This window comes from Haliotis rubra, unplaced genomic scaffold (genome assembly GCF_003918875.1).
Source record: "Haliotis rubra isolate DU_JTF1 unplaced genomic scaffold, ASM391887v1 Scf927, whole genome shotgun sequence".
NCBI classification, from domain to species: domain Eukaryota; kingdom Metazoa; phylum Mollusca; class Gastropoda; order Lepetellida; family Haliotidae; genus Haliotis; species Haliotis rubra.
Window position 1 is genome coordinate 210,502 of NW_025767665.1, and position 7,997 is coordinate 218,498.

Consider the following 7,997-nt stretch of genomic DNA (forward strand, 5'->3'; position numbering starts at 1 on the left):
TGTGAGTCAAAACCTAACATTAACCTAACTCACTATACTGTGAGCCAAACTATAAAACTCACTCTGATGAGAGTTATAACCTACACTAATAGCAATGTCATAACTCACTATACTGTGAGTTACCACCACATAAAATATTTACACATAGTAGAAAGTGGATACTGAGATTAAACATACTTTAAACTATAGCCAATATAACCATCAACTATCACACACAAAACCACAATAAATATACACATGTATACACAAGGCTAGAGATTACTAACCTTATATACATGGGAAAAAACAGTCCAGATCACCATGATCTCGATCCTAGAGAATATGGACAAAACCTCAACATGCGTGATGACAACCACATAAGATACTGACCAAGAGACTAGATGAAATTAACCTTTACATACCTAATACCTTATACGCTTGGCTGAACAGAGAACAATAGAACTTACACACTAGCCTGAGCAAGGGACATGCCTGAGAAGGGATTGCAGGGAGAAAAGCATGCAGTGCAAATGAGTATTGCTGAAATAGATTACATTTAAGATTAGATTGATGTTTAGAAGGGCTAAGGGTGTGTTATAAAATGTTGAATATAAAATTTTTGATAAAATGATTAGACTTAGGTTATTTAATGAGATTGTATATCTCATCATAATATGACACACAACTTTTAAAGATTCACATGTTTATTATATTTACAACTATACAATACAAAGTTGAATCTGCCACATTAACACATATATAGTATTCTTCTTCGAGTACACTACCCAGACAGTCAACAAATGATCGAAAGTCTATTGGGAGGGGAGATAACTCTCAAATACGGAAGTATACAAGCATGTTTCCAGAAGTCGAGCCGGAGAGGTCTGTCACGGTGAGGGAAATGTATTTTTGTGATAAGCAATGCAGTATCACACCTAACAGCTAAATATCGATAAAACTGTATCTTACAGTAATGTCACTGTTTAGTCGCTGTCAAAGTGTGATTAAATGCAAGTTGTTTTGACTGGTAGACGGTCAGGACGGTATCAAGTGCTTGAGGAAATGAGAATGTACGGCCATGTATTGACAGTCGGACAGGACCAGGCTACCGCGGCTCTCGGCAACTGGAACATTAGTACTTCACGCTGTCGGCCACTAGCTCGGACGTATAGCTGACACTCACCTGCAGCTCACACTGTCATGTCAATATTAGGCTGTTAGGGACCGTTCATAATTTATCATTCTGTGGGTGATGATGATTTTTATGGAGAAGCATGTACAATGTGAATGACCCCCCTACAATTTATGTACAAAATAAGTGAACCCCCTGCATGTCATGTACAAAATCAATTACACCCCTCTCCATCCCATAATTTCTAAGCATAAATTTAAACATATTTTTATGTACAAAATTGCTGACGCCCCTATTACGTGTGTACAAAATTGCTGACCCCTCCCCTCTCACCAGAACAAAATGGGTGACCCCCCTTAAAATCATCTGAAAACCCAACCCCCCACACCCCAAGCCATAAATGATTAACGGTCCCTTATCACCCTTTCTTGCAGTCAAGTGTGGGCCATTCATGAATAATCGCATCATGAAGCTGATGAGTTAGTGAGTATGGCGCCGCTTTAAGGAATATTCCAGCAATATCACGCCAGGGGGCACCAGAAATGGGCTTCACTCATTGAACCCATGTGGGGAATCGAACCCGGGTCTTCAGCGTGATGAACAAACGCTTTAACTACCCCAACACCAGTTTAAAAATGACATTGTGCATACAGACATTAAATTATCAGGATAAGGGTTAGGGTTAGGATAGGGTTAAGGGGGGATACGATCGGAAGTCTTTCCCTACCCCCCCTTGAAGCTACCCTTTGTGTGCCAAAGTCCTGCTTGGAATCCTATATAGGTGCACATTTGGGAATAACTTATAACATGGATAGGGTTAATACATATAGCTCGTGTCTTTGGGATAAAACCCAAGTGCAAAGTTATGATTAAGTACATATATACCAGGATTTTGAGAAAACATACATTTCTTAAAACTGACTAATTTCTTTACACAGATCAAAATTTTCATACAGTTGACAATCAATCTCATGTTCCTCTATTTTTCTGAAGTAATCGTAATCTAAAAAATATGTTTGCAATGGTCCTGGTGCAGAGATGCCAAACTCTACTATTTGATCATTGTCGCTATGATTGCACTAGAAATTCTATGAAATTTGAAGAAACTTCATGAAAATTCGGATATGGACAAGAATATATTTTTGTCGAGTTAGATACATTTTTGACTTCACTTACCTTCCATTCATCAAATGTTATGACACATTTGAACTGGAATCATTGCAAATGACAATGTGGAAATCTTCTGTTTGAGGTATGTGAAATTGAAGCTTCACTCTTGATTAGTGTCATAATATCTTTCATAGAATCCATCATGATTTTAAGTATTCGGTTGACTACTAATTTTATGGTCAATCTACTATTTCTGATCCTTGAAACTACTATTGGCAACACTTAGGGGTTGGCATCTCAGCTGGTGGCCAGTGAATTCTGTATAGATAATTAAGTAAATCTATGAATGTTATTTTGGACCAGTGAAGTACAGAAAGGGCCACTAATTTCTGTCCACTCCCTGGTTCTGTGGTCAAGTGTGAAATAAATACTAATTTTGAAAGGTTTCTTTCCCTGCTGGTATGGTATAGTTAATTCATTATTATATTTTTGCTGCCTAGAACAGTTTGTTAGCCACTATTATGGTCACCAATTAAGCTTGTTTCAGGAAGGATATACGTTTTCCCAGATAACTTATTTCAATATTGCTGTAAATATCTGTGTCTTATCAGTTATGCTGAGTGGTATCAGAGACATATAACTGGAAAATAAGTTTGAAGTCATATGCAAACATAAATCAATTAGAACATGTTTGATTGTAAAAAGGCTTTATATGGATAAAATGCATGTTAAGCACATGCTCACTTGTCAGGATTTATATATTTAAATATAGTTGCAAGCAACAATGAGGGTTCCTTGGCTGTAGTTCTATCTATTCTATTTGAGGGCTAGAAATCATCGTCCAAAACGGAGCCAGAACACGTTTTTGACAGGCGAGCGGATCTTCCATATACAGCCGGAGTCGCCGGGGTGATGTACCTTTTAAGAAGTTCTGGAGAAGAAATGGTTCCCTCTTTAAAAGGCTGTATCCCCCCAGTTGTTCTTGGGTCTACGGTCAAAACAATTAGTGTTCTGGAATCACCAAGACTTCATCTACCATACTGGCACTTTTTGTGCAGAATTTGCACAATGGTTACTGGACATCAGTTATGGAAAGTTTGGAATGTCTAGAGCTGATGGTTGGAGCTCAGCACATTTTGGGCACAAACTACTCAGAAAACTGCTGAAAAACATGGCCAAAAACTGAAAACAAAAATAACTGCCAAACGTTACATTTTAGCGACTTGACCCGTCCAGGCAAAATTGTTGGGAATTCGATTGTGCATCTGTACAAGAGATTTGGAAGTGTTGGAACAATTAGTTCTTGAGATATTTGCTGTCAAACTTTGAAATTTTGGAATTAATTTTGAATTATCTCCCCTTTGCTATTGGGCCTAGAGCCTAGAGATTTTTAAAGGGAATATCTTCACCTTGGTAGGCATCTGTGATTTTTTGTAAGCGATTTGAAGCATTGGTTTAGGAGGTATGTTTGGTACAAAAATCGCGAAATAATAATAATAATAATAATAATAATCCGAACGATTACAATAGGTCTCCTGCCAAGAGGCAAGGAGCCCTAATTATGGTGAGCTTCACTGCAATTAAGACCATTGTTTAAGCGACAGCCTTGTATAAGTATATTTCAAAGCATGTGTGCTATATATCTAAATGATTCTGTTGTTTGTTAATGACAATGGCATTATTCATGTTTCCAGTTAATCATTTACATGTAAAGGTGTTAGCGCTGACAGATTGTTTAAAGATATGAGGGCATTTTTATCATGTCAGCACATGTGATCCTTGTGTTTGTGTGATATACCTTAGGCAAGTGAGTTTGTTCAAAATTGCTGCTGTTCACCCAGCAGAAAATGGGTACCCGGTGGGATAGGTCATGTGACTGTTAACCCCCTAGTGCCTCACAGGCAGCTTGGGTTATCCAGGGTAATAATGTGCTGTGTTTTGATTAGCTCTTTGATTCTAAACCTGGTGTGGAGTCTGGCGCTATAAATGGACACATTATGGCATCTCTTTTTGATAGGACATTCATCTATATTATAACTTTGAAAAGACATTTGATGACAATCAGTCAGTGTCCCAGAATGAGTGAGTGAACGAATATGGTTTTTACACTGCTTTTAGCAATATTCCAGCAATATGGTTTTGGGACACCAGAGAAGGGATTCATGTATTTCACCCATGTGGGGATTTGAAACTGGATTTTGGCATGACCAGTGAACAGTTTAACCACTAGGATACCAAATGATCAGAAACTCTTTAGAATATGTCGCTCACTCACTGGCATAACATTTGTCTTGTTGCAGGAACCAGCAGAAATATGGCTAGTGGCAGGGGTGGCTTCAGTGGTGACCTCAGTTGCGACTCCAGTGTTGACCCTGAAGTCAAAAGGCTACCAGCTGAGGGACATTCATCTTCCATTGATGGATATGATTTTGTGGTGTTTTACTCTGACAGTGACAGAAATGAAGCATTCAAAATTGCAGAACGGTTGGAGAGGCAGGGAAAATTCAGGGGCTATCTGGATGACCGTGATGCCAAGCCAGGGCGTACAGAAATAGAGAATTTAGATTTTGCTCTTGATAACTGCAAGGCCTATATCATGCTTCTGTCAAAGTCGTTCTTCGAGAGCACCTTCCAGAGATTTGCAATGCATACAGGGCTTTATAATTCAGTGTTGGGCACAACATTTACAAACCGACTCTTGCCACTGCTGGTTGATGTAGACTTTAATGATATGCCATCTTCATTAAGAATTATTCAAGGAATCCTCTATCAGGCAGAAAATGAATACTTTTGGGGAAAGTTGGAAAAAAAGTTTGATTCAAATCAGTAACTCATAACAAGACTTGTCCTTTTGTGATTATGTCACAGTTGTGACTGGAATGTTGAGACAAATCTTGATGAACAACGATTTCAGTGGCCATGACAGTCTGTGGAATCTCAAGACCAAGGCTAAATATGGACCCATAGACATGTGGCACCAATATGGAATGTTTGGGCTATTTGTGACACACAGAAGTAAAAAGCTCTATTTCAGACATGAGCTGGTTTATGAACCCAACCTACCTAAAATGGAAGTGATGTTGAGAGTAGACAATTAAAAGACCATGACACATGCTACACTGGAAATGTTGCAGCGTGTGTGATATACCTTGTGTGTTCTGTCATATATCCTGCCCCTGGAAGCCGACATTGCCAGGAATGGTTGGTGTCAGGTATTCACAGGTGATGGAGAAAGGAAGTGGATACAGAACTTGTGGATACAGAAATGTTGTATCATTAAGAAGTTTTAGTCTGGTATGAACTGAGGACAAAATGGTTGTAACTCCTAAATGGGATGCAGCTGATTTGTTGCCAGGAAATAACACAGATTTCCTAAATAGTGTCAAGGAATGGTAACTTGTGCCAGTCCAAGTCAGTCTGTTTGTGTTTTTGTTGAGTACATGTACATATGTTTAATGTGGAGAAAGAAAAGAATAGTTGGTGTCTCACAAGCCTACATCATTATGTTGTTGTTGAAGGATCAATAGATTTTAGACAATGGTACTGGGATTAATGTCATAATATGGCATTGTGATTTCCCAAAGATTTCTTTTCTGATTTTAGTTCTGGTATTTTAATAATGCTCACCTGTGCGTCACACCATCAGTTCTACTAGAGGCTAATACAAAAGCCATTTGGTACTTACTGGTGTTCCTTTTGTATGGCAATTGTGTCCCCAATAATTCACCTGAATTACCGGTATGTGACATCCTTTTTCTGGGGACTTAACTGGAGGACAACCAAAGCAGATTTAACACTATTTACTGACAAGGCAGCTGGAGATGTAGTTATTTCAGGTATGTTGCAAATGAAGTGAGATGCCAGGAATTTAGAACTTCTTGGCACTTACTACGACATAGGGACGACATGTGTGTAAGTGTCCCTGTGATAAGCAGAGTTACATGTCAATGTCCCCGGCTTCAGTACTTACATGTTTGTATAATCAGATGAAAGTTGAATTAAATACTTGATTTCAATGAAACCATGTTCATGTTGCTGATGTATCACTCACACGGGTTGGCCCGTTATATATAACCAGGCACACAGCAAGCTAGTTGGTTCGTGTAAGCCCGATAGGTTGCAAAGCTTTTTATTTAGATAGTATTGAGGACTTGCCCAACCTTCTTAGCAACAATTATGTGTAAGTCCAGGCTTTATTTTTATAATGGTAGCTACGTCCCTGATAAGGACCAGGCAGTTACTGTACCTTGTAGAACATATTTGTCAGTTTTAAGAAATATTGACTAATCGATTTGCTACTGTTCACATGATCTCATGTGTCAATTGATTGTTGATCTCATAATACCTCACGATATTTTTATACCCCCGCTACGAAGTAACGGGGGTATATAGCATTCATTCTGTCTGTCCGTCCGTCTGTCCGTCTCTCTGTCCGTCCATCCATTAGTCCTGAAACTTTGTCCGGAGCATATCTCTTAAAGTTTACATGCTAGGTTCACCAAACTTCACACACATGTTAATCATTACCCATTGATGTGCCTTTTGCTATTTTAAAGTTTTTTCAGAATTTTGTTTTTGCTGTTTCCATGGAAACACGACTTAGTGCCCAATGTGTTTGATGGTTTTGTCCGGAGCATATCTCTTAAAGTTTACATGCTAGGTTCACCAAACTTCACACACATGTTAATCTTTACCCATTGATGTGCCTTTTGCTATTTTAAAGTTTTTCAGAATTTGTTTTGTTGTTGTTTCCATGGAAACATGACTTGGTGCAAAATGTGTTTGATGGTTACCTGGCCACAGCATATCATCGAAACTATACATGCTAGGTTCACCAAACTTAATACACAAGTTAATCATGACCCACAGATATGCCATGTGCTAAAAAATAACAATCTTCATCTACGTCCACTTCATTGTGTGCAACAAGTTCAATTGTATGTCAGGTTTCCACGGAAAACACAAAAAAGTAATGTTTCCATAAATTATTACTGTAATCAGTACATGGCAAAACAATTATCTAACATGTATATAAAGTTTAGTAGAGTCAAGGAGAAAGTCTTGTGAGCTGCTGATCCTTGTCACATTATATATATCAATATCAGTCATTTCCATGTCCCAAAGTGGGAAGCGGGGATATGTGAGCTGTGCTCACTTCTACACTTGTTTTCCATGTTATCAAACTTGCTGAAGCAGACATAGCAGAAGTTGTTTGCTGCGCCATTGTGAAGAAGAAGACATTGTCAAAGCAAAGAAAAAGAAATTGGACAAAAGACTGGATTCTCCGCTCAAACGAACAGAATAGAAACAAATTATGTTACCACAGGGGCTTGTAACTAAAACATACTGTCGTAATACATCGCCCGTGGGTGCTGTCTACAATAGTCGTTATTATTGGAAGCGCGATCCTCGATATGAAAAAAAGATGAAAGAACGGGCCTGTTGATGCACAACCAGGGTGCTGTCTACCGCGCCTCGATTAAAAGAACTTCAACAACAACTGCCATACAAAAACATCCTTCAAATTCCCAAATTTGCAGACACTAAGAGTAATGAATTAACATCGTCTTTCACGTAACCATCTTTTGCCGTCTCTGAAGCCCAGCGGCCATGTCTTTTGAACAATCTGTCCGGGACACCGGCGTTAGCCGCAGCACTGGCTCCCCCTGAGCGAAAACTGTGCAAACCAATTTTAGTGGCATCTTCACCAATGAACGTAATTTTATCTAGGAATATTTCTCTAGCTCTAGTATAGGACAGCGGAGATTTCCCTTTC

General features: G+C 38.8%; 1 long non-coding RNA gene across 1 annotated transcript; it reads left to right on the top strand.

Moving 5' to 3' along the window:
• Window positions 1-556: 556 nt before the first annotated feature.
• Window positions 557-6,242, top strand: LOC124264483. Its single transcript, XR_006895143.1, has 2 exons — window positions 557-871; window positions 4,522-6,242. It is a non-coding gene; the product is annotated as an uncharacterized LOC124264483 (long non-coding RNA).
• Window positions 6,243-7,997: the final 1,755 nt, after the last annotated feature.